The 21,034-nt window shown below is 34.1% G+C and overlaps 2 protein-coding genes across 11 annotated transcripts in view; one reads left to right on the forward strand and one right to left on the reverse strand.

Annotated features, from left to right (window-relative positions):
* Nucleotides 1–10,856, forward strand: part of LOC114339168 (dynein axonemal heavy chain 1-like) — a 1,269,803-nt gene extending 1,258,947 nt beyond the window's left edge. The window contains exon 24 of the transcript XR_007700607.1: nt 10,670–10,856. The gene's annotated coding sequence lies outside the window, so the exon portion shown is untranslated. The remainder of the gene's footprint in view (nt 1–10,669) is intronic.
* LOC114331514 (uncharacterized) overlaps nt 1–21,034 on the reverse strand; it is a 741,127-nt gene that overhangs the window by 42,343 nt on the left and 677,750 nt on the right. The window lies entirely within an intron of this gene.

The raw sequence follows: 21,034 nt of genomic DNA on the forward strand, positions 1-21,034 counted from the left end.
TTATTTATCCATCTTTTGTCTATTGTCGTTTCAGTAGTCCTATTCGCGTAGCATTATCCATTCATTTAACATATTTTATTGCAACAGAAGTCCAACCCAAAGAACCACGCCCACATCTCTTCCGACTGAGCAACGTGGTCTTCGTATCGTCAATGTAAGCGATTGGACCTTTCCATCTTCGGTCATTCCTTATTCCATCTAAGGATAATTTCTTCCTGATCCTTCTGGTTCAGCTTCCATGACCTCTTGTCCTTCCGATCGTTATACTGTAAGGTATGGTATGGTAAGGTAGATAGGGGCAGGGCCCACTTGTGAGCCCTATAAATACTAGACCTCCTACGGCGGGTCCATTGTATCACCCCTATCTTACGGATCAGGTCCATAAGAACCTGGTCTTCGCCGTTTCTGGGGCCAAGACTGCGCTGGGCTCCCATGTCTGCCAGAATCAGCTGCAAATCTGAGCTCCTCCTAGTCGTTACTATCGAGTCAAGTTATGTGGAGCTGTCAAAAGGTTCTAAGATATGACTTCCAAAGACTGTTTCCCGTTCTTCATTTGCTATAGAATTATAGCGATACGCTTCATTTATTATTTTTTTAATTGCTAATTTTAAATATGAACTTTCTTTTCTAAACGAAAATAATATAAGTCATTTAAAATTCACATGTGTTTCGCTCCTAAAATACAAAACCAGATTGTATAAAATTGATGTTTTTTTCTGGGAAACAAATTCCCCATTAAATAGTTACCTTCTTCTTCTTAAGGTGCCGAGACCGCTTGTCGATCGTTGGCTCTCATGTTGCGCAGCATATTAACAATCATTGTCTTATTTACAGCCGCACGAAATAGTTCAGTGCTAGTTTTCCCAAACCATTGGCGTAGGTTTTTAAGCCAAGAAGTTGTACGGCGGCCCACACTTCTTTTTCCCATTATTTTACCTTGCATGACAAGGTGAAGTATGTCATATTTTTCTGGGTGACTTCGCAACTTTTATTCAAACGTTGCAAAACCCTTTCGTTTGTGACTCTTTCTACCCAACTGATCTTCAGAATACGGCGGTAGACCCACATTTCAAATGCTTCTAGGTTTTTTAAAAGCGATTCTGTCAGTGTCCATGCTTCAACCCCGTAAAGTAGTACTGGGAATATATAACATCGGACCATTCTTATGCGAAGTTCCAAATTTAGATCATGACTGCAGAGGATTTTCTTAAATTTCATAAAACTTGTTCTTGCTTTGGCAATTCTACTTTTTATTTCTGTACTAGGCTATAGTTACCTTATCAGACCTTAATCAATCACTTTTGAAATGCATTCGAAGACGCTTCTATTCCAGCCTCTTTATGTCAATAAATTAGTCTTTAACTTTAAACCACAGACATGTGTTTTCAGTCAGTCGATCCACAACAACGAGTCGATACACAAGCACAAGCCCAGCAGGCATCGGTCGGTGATACAACCCTCGCTGGCCTCAAACAATAACATTCCCTCTTACGAGATATAAGCACACCTTTTCAACCAAAAATAAATAAATATTACTAGATGAAGTAGTTTTCAATGCTAATAGCAATATTAATAATATTTAAAAATATTAAAATATTACTAAAAGATTTTTAAACTGAAAACTTATTGGTCCATTTTCTTAATAACACCTCCATGACTTCTAAAATTTGCAAGCCAGATAGATGCTGAAGCGAAGAAGACAAGAGGGAATTCAAAAACTTACAATTCACGACTACGTCTGTTCAGCTGGTAAATTCCAACATAAAATGGACCTAGTTACTCAAAGAAGTAACGACCAATATAAAAACAAAATAAAAATTTCATTTTTATTATTTTTTTATTTTATTTTTATATTGGTCGTTATTTCTTTGAGTAACTAGGTCCATTTTCTGTCCAATACCAGCTGAACAGACGGGGTCGTGAATTGTAAGTTTTTGAATTCCCTCTTGTCTTCTTCGCTTCAGTATCCATCTGGCTTGCAAATTTTAGAAGCCATGGAGGTGTTACCAAGAAAATGGACCAATAAGTTTTCAATTTAAAAATCTTTTAGTAATATTTTAATATTTTTAAATATTATTAATATTGCTATTAGGATTGAAAACTACTTCATCTTTCAATTGCCAGATGACGCTAGTCACCTAGTCCATTCACGTCAGTTGCGGTGTGGGGGATAAACTCTCGGTGTTGGTCAATTGGAGTATGGAGTAGCAGGCCTACATTCTCTCCGATGAGACTCCAACAAGAGTCGAAAACCGTCGATTCAGAGGGCTGGACTGCGCTCCGTATTCTAATTGAAAAATAAGATTGTTTTGCCTTCACATTGCAACTGAATAAAAATGGAATTTTTATTTTATTTTTAAATATTACCGTTCGTTGTTTTTACACTTATTTTAATTTAAGTTAATTGATTCCGTAAAGCCACCAAACGGAACAGAATCATTGGTAACTAACATGTACCTGGTCTTGTCTTCGTTGATGAGTAGACCGAACTAGGAAATATTGGTCAATATCCCGCTTGCTACTCCCGAATATATCAGTCATCATCGTAGGATAATATTCGTATCGATCTGCCTGACCACTGTTTATCGTCAGCTGCATTGTTTTAATAGAACATGTGTGTTTTAAATATGATCCAAAAAAATGTATATAGATATATTTTGGAGTAAATCATCATTACAGATGATTTCAATATAATGCACTATCTAAGTTTCCGATGAGTATACGTTTTTATCAGTATGGGTAAATCCATCGTCAAAATTTGAGATCCAAATGCCAATACTGCCAAATTGTCATCCAATATCTTAAAATGTTTAATGTTTGAAAAAACTATTCTCCTTTTCTTGAGGAATATTTAAAGTTTCTGATAAATCAAGTTGTGCTACTTATTAAACACTATCCTTAGGATATAATATAAAATTAATTAGTTCCTTCTCAAAGTGTTTTACAGTATTTGTAGATAGATAATATCAGTTGTAATAGGTAATAAATAACTCTTGACGTTCTTCAGAATGTATTTTTCAGCGTGCATGTTAATGGTACTACGTTTGGACATTAATTAGAATTTTGTATTCTTTACCTTTAATTTTGCCTTTTATTAAGTATTTATTTGCAGCACCCTTGCCTTAAACCTTTTGAAAAGTGCTGCTTATCTTCATCATTTTCTTCTTATTATTATTATAGGCCCCTTGGCCTGTTGTTAACCGATTTTGAGCTTGTATTCGTAGCTGTGATCTTGACTGCCAGCTATCTCTCCACCTTTTAAAGGGACTGCCTAATGGTCTCTTGCCTGTTGGCTTCGAATCCCTGGCTATACGGGCTATTCTATTCTCTCGCTGTCCATTCTCGTCACATGCTGATTCCACTCTCGTCGTCTCTGTCTTCCCCACCGTACTATATCTTGTATTTTACAGAGATGTCTTATTCTGTCGTTCGGTATTCTGTCTCTCAGTGTTTTCCCAGTTATTGACCTCAGCGTTCTCATTTCTGATGTTCTCAGTATCCTCTTGGTTTCTGCTGTATCACATCTTGTTTCTACCGCGTACGTCATGATCGGTCTTACACATGATTTGTATATGCGTACTTTCCCTTCCAGCCTCATATCTTTGTTTCTCCAGGTGACATCCCTCAGACATCCTGACACGTAATTGGCTTTATTTGCTTGCTTTCGTACGTTCTCTTTAACATCACCATAACTACATATTTCGATTCCCAGATATTGGAATCTCGAGACTTGTTCAATTAGTTCGTTGTTAATTACTAATTTGCATCTTATGGGTTCCCTTGACACTACCAGGGATTTTGTCTTGGCTATTGATATTTTCATGTTGTAGTTCTTCGCCACTGTATTGAAAGTTTGTGCCATTCGCTGTAGGTTATCCTCGTTATCGGAGATTAAGATTGCGTCGTTAGCATAATAGAGGATTTTTATTTGTTTTTCCGCCATCTTATATCCTTTTCCAGTACCTTTAATGTTTTCTATGATTTTGTCCATGACTAAATTAAAAAGCAATGGGCTCAAGCTATCCCCTTGTCTGATTCCCGAGTTGATTTCTACTTCCGATGTTAGTTCATTCTCGACTTTTATTCTGGTTTTGTTCTTCGTATTAATTGTCCTTATCATCTTGTTGGGCTGATTTTTTTTGCTGCTTATCGCCAACACTATTTAAAATATACATAAAGAAAGCTGTGAAGCAATGGAGGAAAACAGTTACTGGGATGGGAATAATGATTGAAGAAAACTGCTTAACAATTTTGTTCTTTGCTGATGACCAAGTAATTCTTGCCAACGATGAACATGGTATGGATTATATTATGCTAAGAAAGTTACAGATCGAATATGAAAAATGGGGCTTATACATAAACATGGAAAAACCGGAATATTTGAGAATAGGAAAGGAAACCGAAGATCCGAAATTAGAGTTAAGAAGTATAAGAAAATGTAAGGAATATATATATATATTTAGGAAGCATAATATCAGAAAAAGGAACTACAAAAAGAGACACACAGCATAAGATACAGTAAGGAAGGAAAGCAACTCGTATTTTAAATGGTCTATATGGTCTAACGAGGCTAAGCTGAACACAAAATTAACAATCTACAGAACAATTATGGAACCTATTATAACTTATGAGGCAGAGTGTTGGCAACTCACAGGAAAGGACAGAAAAAATATAGAAGTAGCGGAAATGGATTACTTACGTAGAGCATGCAGGGTATCTAGATTAGAACACGTACCAAATGAGGAAATAAGACGACCGACAAAGAGTGTATATTCCACGGTTGACCAAATAGAAACAAAGAAATTGATATGGTATAGTCATTGTCATGAGACTGAATAGCTCATAAATGTAAAGTCCTGTGATCATAGATCACTTGAAGTGATTGTTGACAGAGCGATGACACAGGACAAGGACACGAGGCCTCATGGCAGGGGTTAGGTTAGGTAACCATAATAGAGCAATGACTTTTAATTATAAAGTATAATTATTTAATAAAGTACTACAACAATTGATAAGACTTTAAACATTACTACATGGCGCAGTCTAGTGGAAAATAAACCAAAATCATGGAAGCGAGGTTACCAAATACATTGTCATTTGAAGGAAATGTGGCCGAAAATTTTAAAAGATTCAGACAAAGTTTTGAAATATATCTGATGGCCTCTGGAAAAAGTGGTAAAAGTGATGACGTTAAGGTAGCAATTTTACTCAATCTAATTGGAGAAGAAGGCATTGAAATCTATAACACTTTGGAATTAACGGAGGCCCAAAAAGGCAAGCTAGCAGATGTATTGGAAGCATTTGAGTCTTATGTCACGCCTAGAAAAAACGTGGTCTATGAAAGATATGTGTTTTACAACCGCATTCAAGAAGAAAGAGAGCCGTTTGACCACTTTTTAACAGATTTAAAAAACAAAGTAAAAAATTGTGAGTTTGGAGCAGAAGCATCTTCAATGGTAAGAGATAGAATAGTATTAGGCACTAATAGTAAGGATGCACAACAAAACATGTTAAAGAGCATTAATTTAGATCTGGCTAAAGCTATTGAAATATGTAAAATGCATGAAATATCCCAAGCTCAAATAAAAGAAGTTCAGAACAGCTTGGAGAAGGTTAAAATTGAATCAATTGGGAGTAAAGCCAAGCAGGGGCAAAATTCAGTCCAAACATTCAGGAGTGCAAATTCTAGAGATGAATATAGCTGCAGAAACTGTGGGAGAGTCCATGGGCCAAGGAGGTGTCCAGCATATGGAAAAAAGTGCAGAAAGTGCGGTAAAAATAACCATTTCGATAAAGTGTGTTATCATAGCAGGTTAGTGAGAGAAGTACAAGTGGAAGAAAGTGAAAATAACGAGGTAGGTGATTTTATGATATCATCAATCACTGTTAATGAAATCAAGAATAAAAATAATAAAGACTGGATCGAAAATTTAAAAATTAGTAATGTTGATATACCTTTTAAAATAGATACAGGGGCACAGGTTAACATTTTGCCTAATGGTTTTGTTCAAAAAGTTTGCAAAATTAATGATTTAAAAGAAACTAAAGTCATACTTGAAACATATGGTGGTTTTAAGGTCGTTCCTATTGGTACAATAAAACTTGTCTGTAAATATAAAAATATTGATTATTTATTAGAATTTGTTGTAGTTAAAGATAGCCTTACACCAATTTTAGGGTTAAAATCATGCTTAGATTTAGATTTGATACGAAGAGTAGATAACATAGATTTAAACATAACAAAAAGTGCCTTTATTAAACAAAATAGTGATGTATTCATTGGATTAGGCAAATGTCCTCAAAAATGTAAACTAAAACTTAAAGATAATTGTGTTCCTGTAGCTAAACCACCACGAAGGGTCCCTTTAGCCATTAAAAAAAGATTAGAAAACACACTTTTAGATTTAGAAAAACGTGGCATCATATCTAAATGTGAGGGTCCTACTGAGTGGTTGAGCAATTTAGTTATCGTTGAAAAGCCTGATAAAACGTTAAGAATCTGTTTGGATCCTAAAGATTTAAACCAAGCGCTTGAAAAGGAATATTGCTTAATACCTACTATTGAAGAGATATGCAATAAGTTAAAAAACAAATGCTATTTTTCTGTTTTAGACTTTAAAGAGGGATTCTATCAAGTTCAGCTAGATGAGGAGTCCAGTAGAGTTTGTGCACTTGGAACTCCCTTTGGAATTTGGAAATTTGATAGACTTCCATTTGGACTAAATATTGCCCCCGAATTTTTTCAAAGAATTAACTTAGAGAATTTTGGTGATATTGAGGGCTGTCTTATATATTTTGATGATCTTTTGATATTTGCTGATAGTCTTAAAGAACATGATAGAATCCTTAATGAAGTATTGGAACGTGCTAGAAATATTGGGGTAAAATTTAATTCTAATAAGATACAATATAGAATGTCTGAAGTAAAATATTTGGGAAATACATTTGATAAAAATGGTATGAGACCTGACTTAGATAAAATAAAAGCTATTATTAATTTAAAAGAACCCAATAATAAAAAAGAGTTACAAAAAATATTGGGCATGATCAATTATCATCGCAGTTTTATACCAAACTTATCGGATGTATCAGCCCCATTAAGAGAATTGTTAAAAAAGAATACACTTTGGGTGTGGACTAAAAGTCACACAGACGCATTAAATTTAATAAAAAAGTTAATTTGCTCACCACCAGTTCTTGCAAATTTTGATGAAAATAAGTCAATAATAATTCAAACAGATTCAAGTCAAAATGGCGTGGGATGTGTATTACTGCAGAATCATAAACCGGTATCTTTTGCTTCTAGGTCTTTAACTGATTGTGAAACTAGATTTAGCCAGATTGAAAAGGAACTAAATGCAATCCTATTTTCTTGTACTAAATTTCATAATTATATTTATGGTAGAGAAGTTAAGGTATTCACAGATCATAAGCCATTGATTTCGATAATGAAGAAAGGCATAGCTGAAGTAGATTCTCCTAGACTACAACGTATGAAGGTAAAATTATTAAAATATGACTTAACTGTGGAATATATGCCAGGCAAGGAAATGCTAATAGCTGATTTGTTATCTCGTAATTTTGTGAAGGAAAGGGTAGAGGATGATGCTTTTGTAACAGAAATAGTGCATACAATAAATATAACAGATGAAAGGAGAGAGGAATTTATAGCTGAAACTAAACAGGATAAAAAACTTCACTTGATCAAAGATTTTTGTGAAAAAGGGTGGCCGTCATGCTCTTCGAGGGTACCTTATGTAGTAAAAGATTATTTTAGTATTAGGCATGACATCTACATATTGAATGATTTGATATTTTATATGGACAGAGTTATAGTTCCAGATTCTTTAAGGCCTAGGATGTTAAAGTTTCTTCATGAAACACACTTTGGGGTTATAAAGACACAGCAAAGAGCAAGGCAAGTGTTGTTCTGGCCAAATATGAATAAGGACATAGTGGATTTGGTTAGAAATTGTGTTGATTGTGAGAAATATCACAGAAGTAATGTTAAAGAGCCATTAATACTAAGAGAAATTCCAGAACTTCCATTTCAAATGCTAGCGGCTGATATTTGTGAGTTCGGAGGAGCATCTTATTTAATTGTAATGGATTATCTCACAAAGTGGATTGAAATTGTTCTGTTGCCGTCCAAAACATCCCAGTCAATAATAAAATCATTTAAGACCATGTTTGCCACTCATGGGATTCCTTTGGAAGTTGTATCTGACAATATGCCTTTTGGCTCTAAGGAATGTAGAGAATTCTCTAGAGAATGGAATTTTAAATTTGTGACATCTAGCCCTAGATATCCTAGATCAAATGGGCAGGCGGAACGAGCTGTTCAGATAGCTAAAAATATTCTCAGAAAGTGTGGTGATCTTCAGTTAGCTTTATTAGAATATAGGAACACACCACTGTTAGGATCAGACAAGTCCCCAGCACAACTCTTGAATAGTCGTAGACTTAGAAGCAAACTTCCAGTCTTACATGAAAAATATTTACCAGAACAAGTAGACCTAACAAGTGAAAAGAATAAATTGGATGACAAAAGAAAATTGTACAAGCACTACTATGATAGAAATACAGCTGCAAGAGAAGAATTAAGTGAAGGCGATAACGTTGTTATAAGGGAAGATGGGCAATGGAAACCTGCTGTGGTCAGGCAATGTTTACAAGAGCCAAGATCATATGTTGTTGAGAAAGAAAATGGAACATTGGTAAGAAGAAATAAATATCACTTGAGACCATCTAGTAATACGCCTAAACATCACATTAAATTAGAAGATGATCTTGATGATAATCAGAGTAACAAACCTTCAACATCAATGGCCTGTGAGAGTGAAGTACCGAATCAGTTTCCTACCAGAGGTAAAAGAGTAATTAAACCCCCAACTCGATATAATGATTTCGAGATGTACTAGTTTTGTAATCACTTAATATTATTGTTAGTCGTAGGTAGTATTAGTATTTTATAATATTTTATTCTGAGTTTATTGTTGTAAGTTCTCTGCTTTATAGGAAGGGAAAGATGTCATGAGACTGAATAGCTCATAAATGTAAAGTCCTGTGATCATAGATCACTTGAAGTGATTGTTGACAGAGCGATGACACAGGACAAGGACACGAGGCCTCATGGCAGGGGTTAGGTTAGGTAACCATAATAGAGCAATGACTTTTAATTATAAAGTATAATTATTTAATAAAGTACTACAACAATTGATAAGACTTTAAACATTACTACAGTCATGTTATGAGAATGCCAGAGGAAAGATAGCCAAAAAGAGCATTAAATTACACACCCATAAATAGCAGAAGAGGAAGGCCTGCAGAAACATGGAAGAAAGGCATAGAACAGTCTATGGCAGATAGAGCTATAAAAGAAAACGAATGGGTGGATAGAAAACGATGGCGGGCGAAATGTGGGATGCGGGGGAGACCGTAGGAACCCCACTGCTTATATATATATTAAGTATTTATTTAATTTATTTATAATATTTCTTATTGTTTCTGATGCCAAAAATGCAATAGCATTAGATGCAGAGTTGAACATTTGTTCAAACAAGGAGACAGTCCACTTTATGAAAATTGATTATTCTTTACCTTCAATTTTACCTTTTATTAAGCGTTTATTTAAGTTTTTTCTAATATTTCTTATTTTTTAGTGTCAAAAATGCAACAGTATTATATGCAGAGATGCAGAGTTGAAGGATTGTTCAAATAAGGAGACAGTTATTTCTCCAGTTAACATTAACAGACAATTAACTCTCATTGGGAATTTTGAATTTTTTGAAATAAGGATTGGTTTGAGGAGGGGTTAGAAGAAAGAGGATTTATTTTTCTATATTTTTACAGTTTGATTATCAACTTCTCTAATCAGGTTGACTCATTTTATCTGCAATGCACTGTATAAAAAAATGTATTCCCACCAAACTCCAACACCACCAAAAAGCAAACAACTCACAAAATATCACGTATTGAATGCTATGTAAATATGTACCAAACCAAAACCCTTTCAGTCATACATCAGAGATATTTAAGAATATGTTAGGTTAGAATATGTATAAAAAAGATTTGCGTGTGAAGCAAACGATAACGCGACGGTTAAAATACAAAACCTCGTAAGTCAGTTTTATGTAACTTTCGAGGAGAGACGAAAAACATTTTGGCTTCTTTATGTAAGATTCAATTTATTCGTTTTGTGTGTGTGTGGGGTTCTTTTTAGGTACCTAACGATTCCATTAAGTAAAATTCAGTAATATTCTTTTTTGTCAAAGAGCGACTTACGAGGTTTTGTTACTTAAAATCTTAAACTATCATTAAACTTACGGGGTTTTGTCTCATAAAAATGCAACTTATGAGGTTTTGTAACTTAAAATTTTACTTATGAGGTTTTTGTAGATGTCGCTAGTACCATTAAATTTAAATATTGACTTACAAGCTTTCGTGGTTTAAAAGATAATATGTAAAAGTAGAAACCAACAAAGTATAAAAGTAATAATGGACCAAAAATCGACTTACGAGGTTTTGGAGTTTAATTAGACGTTACGTCTATATATTATTCGTCTAAATAAGGCAGTCAAAATGTATATTTAATATTTTTTAAGATAAAATTTTTGTTTAATATATTGTATTAAACTTTTTACTTTTTATACTGTGACATGTATTTCAGATCACCCCGAGTGTGCGACGCTTCTAGTAACTCAACACTTATTCTGTTAGTCTGGAGTTCCTCAGGCCGTTCTAGAACACAGTCATTTTGTGCGACTATATAAACCAAATTGTTCTTATTGAATGAATCAGTCTGTAGTTTACAGCTGTCATAAAAATTGTACTAATAAATACGAATTGTAAATAAATCGATCTTTATTCGACGTCCTGCACCTCCTTTTTATTCTTACATTCCCACCTTATCAAGCCACATCACCTGCACTTTTTATGATCCCATATTTTTGTTTTTTTTTGCAATACTGTCTCGGCATGTTTATTTAAGTGGTTTATATCCGAATTGAATCCAACTGTACTATGGACTCAAATACCAGACGCAATACTACAGTTGCTAGGTGATAAAGGATTGCATATCATCCATTCTATCTGTGGCGCTGTTTGGAATTCAGGGAAATGGTAATCTGATGGGTGTACCTCAATTTATATCCAGCTACACACAAAAGGAACTAGTACTACCAGATGTGAAAACTACCGCACACTGTCACTAATAACACATGCTAGTAAAATCTTATTGCATATCATCAAAAACAGATTAAAAACCTATCTACTACATTACCAAATACCTCAGAAACAAGCGGGGTTTGTAAAGGGTGAAGGTATACGGGAACAAATCCTGAACCTGAGACAACTCATTGAAAAATCTAGAGAATTTCATATATCTATGATTATATGCTTCGTTAACTACCAAAAGGCATTTTATTGTATAAGCTGGATAAATCTGTGGTCCATTTTAATAGAAATAAACGTGCACACCAATGCACCTTGTGACATTATTAAAAATCTGTACCAGTTCAATATAGCAACAGTAAGACTAGATCAGAAGTTCTCAAATTAATTCAAGACTGAGAGAGGTGTTAGACAAGGATGCGTGTTGTCACCTGACTTATTCAACATCTATGGTGAACATGTCTGAGGATGGCTTTAGAAGGATGAGCCGGTGGAGTAACAGTAGCTGGCAGGAAAATCTCCAATTTAAGATTTACCGACGACACTACACTAATAGCAGCAAATGAGCAAGAAATGTTTGATCTCCTGCGAAGATTTTAGTACGAAAGCAATAAAGTTGGTCTAAAAATTAATAAAGCTAAGAAAAAATAATGGTAATCGACAGATTCCACACTATTCAACTGACTAACATATTACAGGAATATCAGATAGATGTCTATCTCGGGTCTAGTATAACTAACGATGGTAACTGTGCAGCAGAAGTTCGGACACATATTGTTATGGCACAAAATGCGATGAGTCGACTAACTAAAGTTTGGAAAGACAGATCTACATCGCAAAATATCAAGAGGTGACTGGTGAATGTCCTTGTATTCTCAATATTTCTATACGGGACACAGACTTGAACTCTTCGCGCACGCGAGCGCCAAAAAATTGATGCCTTTGAGAAGTGGTGCTGGAGAAGAATGCTGCGCATACCTTGGACAGCTCATAGGACAAACGTTTCCATTCTAAATCAACTCTAGATTAAACAGGCTGTCCACAATATGTCTGCAACGAATTCTGCAATTATTCGGTCACGTGATTCTCAGAGGTGACGATAGTTTGGAGAGATTAATTGTTTCTGGAAACGTTCCGGGGAGAAGATCAAGAGAATGATCACCAACTAGATGGTCCGACCAATGGAAAAAAATTGTTAAGAATATTGGAAGATATCACGATCCTCAGTAATGGGAAAACGATAAGAGAGAGTACTAGGAACACCTTCTTCTTCTCATATTAGTACAACCTGGGGTAGGTCTTAGCTGACTGCACAACTCGCTACCACCTCGAACGGTGGTAGCGAGACCCTTCATAGTTGGGGTCAGTGGGTAGCCCCATTGTTCTTAAATCTGACCATCTATCGCATTCGTGGACGTTCTAAGAGCTTCCTGTAAGAGCTTCCTCCCAGATTAGCTTCGCAAGGCGGTTATTATCGAGTATATGGATATGACGTGCCCATCTTAGACGTAGGGATTTAATCTGTTGGACTACGTCACTAGCCCTATACATCTGTTTGACCTCAACATTTATTCTCATTCGGTATTGGTTAGTATTCGGGTCGTGATCGAAGGTCCAAAGATTCTTCGGAGGATTTTTCTCTCAAAACACCGGAGTTTTTTTTTCTATTGCCTTTGTCAGAGTCCGCGTCACACTCATACATGAGCAACGGACTAATCACTGTCTTCTTCTTCTTCTACGGCACTACAGCCCAAATGGAGCCTTGGCCTCTTTTATTTTTTGCCCCTACCCTTGCTTGTCTGTGGCTGCTCTTCTCCATATACGGACTCCTAAAAGGGCTTGTGCGTCGCTGTTTACTGTGTCTTCCCAGCGTTTTCTTGGCTTTCCAACAGGTCTCTTTCCCTACATTCTAGCATTCAGTGCTCTTTTTGGTAGCCTATCCTCAGTACCGGCGCTAGGGTATAAGGCGCCCGCCTGCAAAACTAGCATAGGCGCCCTTCGGTTTCTTTTAAATTAATATTTTGTATCGCACCACCAAAAAAAAGCTCATTTTGGCGCCCCCCTAATAGGGGCGCCCGCCTGCAGTGCATCCCTTGCAGGCCCGTTATCGCCGGCCCTGCCTATCCTCTCCCAATCACTGTCTTATATACTGTTTTTTATGTTCGTGTTAGGCTATTAGATTTAATAGTGTTGTGGAGGCTATGCACATATCTATTTGCTGCCTGGATTCTCCCTTTTATCTGTTCCGTGATATCGTTATGCTACTCTTTCAAAGTTATATGGATCCATTGTAACATTTTGCCCTATTCTATCTCATCTCTTTTGTCTGTTAGTAAACATATACTTGGTTTTCTCTTCTTAGACCAGTTTTTTGCCTCTACCTCTAATTTATTGATAGTCTCTTTCACGTTGATGACTGTGTTTCCCACAATGTCAATGCCAACCGCGTATGCTAGTAGTAATTTTGGTCCATTTACTGTCAGTAGTTCTGTTCTAATTTGTGCTGTTCTTACTACTTTCTCCAGGATTATATTAAAAAGAAGAGGTGAGAGCACATCTCCTTGTTTCAGGCCACTGATTATTTCAAACGATTCTGAGAGTTTGTTACCTATTCGTACTCTGGATCTACAGCTATTTACACATATCTTCACGAGTTGGATAGGTTTTTTTGGAGCTGGAAGTTCTACCATTCCATTCCACATCTGATCTCTTTTAATGCTGTCGTACCCTTGTCGGAAATCTATGACGAGATTATGGATAGTTCTAGTGAACATCTTACTTTCCACCTCTGTAAAAGGGCTCTGTGAGTTAACATATATGGGTTTCAGTACTGTAATAAAAAAAAAAGAAATGGTCCCACGGGGTCAAATTTATACTACTCTCCTTGGGCGATTTAAAATGTATAATTTAAAATAAAATGCAGGGTGTATAAAAATATACCTTTGATCCGGTACAGAGTTACCAATATGCAGGGAAAGACTTACAGTCATAAACAGGGCCGTAACTACCATTGGGGCAACCGGGGCAGTGCCCCGGGGCCCCCGGCCAAGAGGGGCCCTCGTTTGGTTGGCCGTGCATAGATTTTGTATGTATGTATTTTAAAAGCCGATACCAACGAAATAGTTTCAAATGACACAATTTTAAAAAGACAGATGCACCCTGGACCTCAACATAAAGTTGAGGCAGCTAAGCTGGGGCCCCCGAGATCATAACTTAAAAATTTAAATTATTACCTAGGAAATTAGTTATTTTGGCGTAACAAAAACCTAAAATGCCATCGGAAGAGGAGACCCGGGCTAAGCTGGGGCTTCCGAGACCTTCCGTAAAGATATAAATTGTTACTGAGAAAATTAGTCATTTCAGCGAAATAAAAACTTAAATGCAACCGGAATATGGGCCCCCGTCCCAGCTATATTGTTTTAACCAATTTACCCCAGGTCACATATTGGTACGTGAAAGGAACCACCTTGTAGCCGAACAATGTACTTGCATAAAACAGATAAGATGGTACTTGCAAAATTATTTAACTTAAAATAAGGTGATTTCAAAATTTTTTGTGTTGGTCAACTAAAACAGCAATATGTAGGTACAAGAAACTTCAGTCATGAAATGCATTAAAATGAGTTTTCAAGGGGTTAAATATCAAGCACTTTTCCGAACCCCCCCCCCCCCTATTCCGACGGGGGATAAATCATAGACTCGACGGTAAGGGCCCCAGATCACGTTTGCCCCGGGGCCCCCAAATAGTAGTTACGGCCCTGGTCATAAAAGGTGATCACTTATTACCTTTTAGATACTTTTTAGATAGTGCCATTTATTTATTAATTTTTTAGTGGCTGGTTACCTGATTTTTAATAATATGCAAATTGTCATACTATTTCGTAAGTAAACAAGCGGAATTATTATAAAATGATACAAAAACAATAACTTTTTCCTTAATATCCATTTACCAGTTACACGAATAAAGATAATTTGAAAATAGACAAAAAATTCTATATTGCATGCTTCAAATAATTTCTGCTACTGATTTTAATTAACTCGGTGAAAGAAAAAACAGTTTTACATAATGTATGTGCTCGAGTTTGACTCATATTTATTTAAAATTGGTTAGATTTAGGAATTTTTCGTTGCGTCAGGATTTATTATTCTACATTAACTTTGTTGATTTTTGGAAAATAAATACAATTTTTGACTAGATATAAATTTATTTCCAAACGGTTTTTTAAAAATATCTATCTGTTTTTCTCAAATATTCTGTCGGCCGCATGTCGGCTTGAAAATCTCTGATATATAACTTATGACATTTATAAATATACAGTCTATAAAAGATTGCATTGAATAATATTTATAACTAGAGAGCGGAATATAATATGTAACACATTACCAAAATATGCACATATATTATGCATCATCTTTACAGAAAATATGCAGCTATTTTCTTCTAAATGTGCCTAAATATGCAAATGCACATTAAAAATACTCAAAAAATAAAACAAAATATTAAATATAAACATTTATCTTTAATATACATATTTATTTTTCACATAAAAACAAATGAAATGACACACAAAAACTGATATTATAATTAAGAATCTAATACATCATAGTATGAATTTCTAATAAAATATTTTTCAAAAATTTTCAACTAAAAACCTGAGCAGTTTATCACTAAAAATGTGTTTGGACACAGTAGTAGAGGATCCGATATAAGGTCGATCGGCACCGATTTGTTTAATGGATAAAATGATGTAATTTAGTATGTTAACAATTATAAAAAAAGGGGTGCCCGATCTAATTATGTTCTGACTATAATTAATTAATAATTAAAAAATGACTTCTTTTAATTAAAAAAAAATTAGCGTTTAATGAAAGGGCAACAAATCAATTGGACGTTCTATCCGACAAAATACATGGGACGTTTTTGCAGTCTGACGTTGAAACTTGTAACCTGTTCTACAAATAAAACTTGACCTGTTCCAGTATTACCTCCCATCAAAGTTTGTCCGACTAGACACCGTTAAGCTATTAACAAATTTTCAGCTTGCTATTAATCCAGCAATTATCCAGCAATACTAAAGCAAAAAAGGTATTTTGTAAATGTTCTCTTAAGTCGATCGTTTTCATGTTATAAACAATTTAAATCTGAAAAAAAAATGTTTTTTCAGAAACGCTTTTCTTTAGTTGCGAGTGACTAAAATTAAAAATATTATTAGTCTAGGGCGCATCTGTTTTGAGATGGACGTTGAGAGGTGACTCAAATTTTTTTGCAGAAATTGCTTGAAAATAAATGAAATAATAGTATTTGGGTTATCCTCCCTCTCAAAAAGGTCCGGAACATTGTTTAAATAATCAAAATGTCAAAAAATCAAGGAAAAATTCGATTTTTTTCTTCGTTTTTTGATTATAACTTTAAAAGTATTCATTTCCGAGAAAAGTTGCACTGACATAAATTTGCGTAATTAAATTTCCTACAACATAAAATTGGTTAATAATTTAAAAAATAGTCACCCTAGTTGCAAAATAGCAATAATTGCGAAAAAAACATACAAAAAGAAGTATTCGCATTTTACGTTTTTCAACCATTTATGCTACATTTAGGACCTTCATCTTTCACCCAGAAAAACTTTGTGATACAGTAAAACAATACTGTAAATTTCATTAAGATCGGTTTAATAGATTTTGCAGAATAAATTTTGCAATCCAGCTTTCGCAAAAAAAATTCATTTTTTCAAAATGTTACAGGACAGAAAAAAAAAGCAGATAGCAGGTTGAAATTTTTTTTGCTTATACAAGTGTACTGTACCTTTCATTTGCAATTTGCAAAATTAAAATCGATTAATTACCACGGCGTCAGGAAATTTTTTAAAAAAACAATTTTTGGTGTTACGTGCAGGACAGCGGTGTTCGATTCTCACAAGTGGATTTCCACCAAAATTTCTTCCAATGTTTATCTAATATATTATTTTCTTACTCTATATTTTGTTGTATTTTAATATTTTAATTCCACAAAAATCAAACTAATTTTATTATTGTTTGTGAAATATTGTTTAAACAATTGCATATGTTTAAAAATAATAAACTTTTATTTTTTAAGTTAAAATATATGAACAAAGAAAGTTTTTGCTAATAAAAGTGGTATTTCAAAGGATAGAGTATGTGTTTTTTATTTTGCAATAAACAAATTTATTTATTTATATGGAAATTTAATAAAAATTAAAATGTATCAATCATTATCAAAGGTCATTGGAATGCCCAATCAGAGCAAACTATCCGCTGTCCTGCGCGTAGCACCAATAATTAATGTTTATTTAAAAAAAATTCCTGACGCCGTGGTGTTAACCGATTTTAATTTTGCAAAATTGCAAATGAAAGGTACAGTAGATTTCTATCCGCAAAAAAAATTTCAACCTGCTATCTGCTTTATTTTCAGTCCTGTAACATTTTGAAAAAATGAATTTTTTTTACGAAAGCTGGATTGCAAAATTTATTTTGCAAAATCTATTAAAACGATCTTAATGAAATTTACAGTATTGTTTTACTGTATCATAAAGTTCTGGGTGGAATATGAGGGTCGTACGTGTAGCATAAATGGTTGAAAAACGTAAAATGCAAATACTTGTTGTTGTATGTTTTTTTCGTAATTATTGCTATTTTGCTACAGGGGTGACTATTTTTTAAATTTCTAACCAATTCTGTATTGTAGGAAATTTAATTACGCAACTTTTATGTCAGTACAACTTTTCTCGAAAATGAATACTTTTAAAGTTATAATCAAAAAACGAAAAAAAAAATCAAATTTTTCCTTAATTTTTTGACATTTTGATTATTTAAACAATGTTCCGGACCTTTTTGAGAGGGAGGATAACTCAAATATTAATATTTAATTTATTTTCAAGCAATTTCTGCAAAAAAATTTGAGTCACCTCTCAACGTCCAAATGTACTAATATTTTTACAGATGCGCCCTGGTCTATATACAAAATCAACTAAAAATCAAAAAATAAAAAGAATTGAAAAAATCTAACACATTCGTCAAAGAAAAGAGTGGCGCGTCTTCATCGAATAAACGGTTTTCGCCCCAAGCTTTTCTTTAACGAATGTGTTACGATTTTTTCAATTTTTTTTATTTTTTGCTTTTTAGTTGATTTTGTTATAATATTTTTAATTTTAGTCACTCGTAACTAAAGAAAAGCGTTTCTTAAAATTTTTTGTTTGTATTTTTTATTTTTTACTTTTTAGGCTTACACTTTTCAAACATTAAAATATATCGTCATACAAACATGAAAAGTAGTCGGAATCGGCAATAAATTTGAAACTTTATTGTTGATTTATGAAGCATAACGTAAACAATTAACGTAAAAAGTGAAATTATGTATAGTTCATATCATTAGCTACAATCCGTAAAAGTTTCAAGTTTCTACATTGTAAAAAACAAGAGAATTTAAGCATTTTCCATTAAAATCGTTTTTTTTTTATTTAAACAATTAATAAACATAAAAAAAATGTTATTGACTATTCGTATATTGTTCCCGCGAATGCATATGTTTGCAAATTTTCATTCATTTGCATTGAAGAAAAGGCAGTCAAATTAACGTCTAAAGATTTGACGCAAACTATTGAATTAAAGAAAAGCGTTTAATAAAAAGAATGAAAGATGACGATTTTCAAGGGCCAAAAACACAAGTAAAAATTTTTATTTTTGTAATCATCAAGTACCTATATTCAAGTTCAAACATTCTTCTATCAAGCTCTGATAAGAACTTTTGCCATGCTTTATTCTAAAATATATTTTTTAATTAGGTATTAATTAGGAAGGTTCGTTATGGGATTGGGCTGCATTAACAACTAAAAACAACATTTTAAAATTAAATCTTTACTTATTAAAGTCCAAAATACTTACCAACAAAAAACAACTGACAGAACAAAGGCTGATTTGTGTTAGGACGGAGACGTGGACGACACGGCACGTTGAAGAATCGTCCGATATGAAAAGCATTGGCTAGTTTATCATAAAACGGAACGGGGCGACTTCGGGAACGTGCTGCGACGTGCGCTTTCTATTGTTCTACGGCATGTATCGTGCACGCCCCGTTCTAACATAAATCAGGTTTTACTTGCCTTATTTAGGTTCCTCATAATTTCAAAAATGATATTTATATTGAAAATCGTCATTTTTCTTTCTTTTTTTTTTCTAAAGCAGGTACATAGGTATTTACTTACGACTTTCTACCAGTAAGTCGAGAAAGATAATGAGCGATAGATAATGAGCTGGTTCATATTTAAGTTACAAACTTTCAACTAAGAATTAATTTAAAATGTATTTTTAAAATATGCAATATACAGAGTGAGTCATGAGGAACTGTACATACTCCTACCTCGGATGGAGGCCCCTATGGGGAATAACAAATGACCATTAAAAAGTGTCTGCTCCCATTGTTTAATAATATACAGGGCGAGTTTCGCATTTTGACAGAAATTTGTATTCGTCATAATTTTTGAACGGTCAGATCGATGTGTCTCTTATTTTGGTCAATCGTTACACTATTACCACCTAATCAACTGATTTATTCAAACTAGAAAAAAATCAGCTTTCCTGCTTTAAAAAAGGTCCGGCTTTAAAAAAATTAGTTCGTTTGGGCCTTAGAAAAAATTTCACCCTGTATCCGCTTTTTGAAAACTCTAATATGAATTTTACAAATTAGACAAATCGGCAATTAAAATGGCATATTTATTTATTTCCGCACACGATTGCTTACTTTTTTATAAAAAAATCAAATTTGACTATTAAATTAAATCAAATTATATGAATTAAAAGTTTGGTAAAGTGAACCATTTTATATTTATACAAGCTGTACGCTCCCGAGGAAGCTGAAGCTGTTTTCACTTGAAGATCCTTTTTGTGGGGGATCATCCCATTCTGACTTTAGTTTTACAATTGCTGGTGTGACTTCGCTGTTTCCACTACCTTTCTCCATTCTTCTCTCTCTCTGATTTTGCTTCCTATATTTCTAATTTCCATACTTCTTAAGTCTTCTTCCACTTGTTGTCTCCATCTGAGTTTAGGCCTGCCTCTGGTTCTTTTACCTGGTGGTATCCATTCGGTTATAACTCTTAACGGATTGTTCTTCTCTCTTCTCATTATGTGTCCGTACCATCTAATTCTCTGTGCTTTTGTTGCTCTTACTATGTTCTCTTGACCCATCCATTCTTGTATTTCGTGGTTCATCCATTGCCTTGCATCCTCTTCGTTTTCCCTCTTTGGTCCCAGAATTTTTCTCATAATTTTTCTCTCAAAAACTTTCAGCTGCTCTTCTTCTCTTGCTGTTAATGTGAATGTCTCCAAAGCATATAGCACTATTGGTCTTATGGTCGTTTTGTAGATTTTCATTTTTGTATTTCGGCTTATCTTCTTATCTTTGAAAATTTTTTTATTTCTGTAGAATGCTTTGTTTCCTGCTTGAAATCTTCTTTTCATATCTACACTTTCATTTCTTCTGTTGACTAATACTCCCAAATATTTGAATGTTTCAACCTCTTCGAAGCTGTGTGCGTCTATTGTCATTTCTGTCAGTTGCGTCTTCTTTTTTTTTTACTTACATTCATATATTTTGTTTTATTTTCATGTATTTCCAGTCCTCTTAGTTTGGATTCGTTTTCTATTTCTTGAAAGGTTTTCTTTAATGCCTTTTTATCTGTTGCTACTATGGTTATATCGTCCGCATATCCAATTATTTGTACTGTATTTTTATTTATAGTTCCTGCGTTTGACAACTTTTTTATTATCTTATCTAATGATAGAATAAATAGTACAGTTGAGAGCGCATCTCCTTGTCTTACTCCATTTTTAATTTTTATTATTTCTG

This window comes from Diabrotica virgifera, chromosome 9 (assembly GCF_917563875.1).
Source record: "Diabrotica virgifera virgifera chromosome 9, PGI_DIABVI_V3a".
Classification (NCBI taxonomy): domain Eukaryota; kingdom Metazoa; phylum Arthropoda; class Insecta; order Coleoptera; family Chrysomelidae; genus Diabrotica; species Diabrotica virgifera.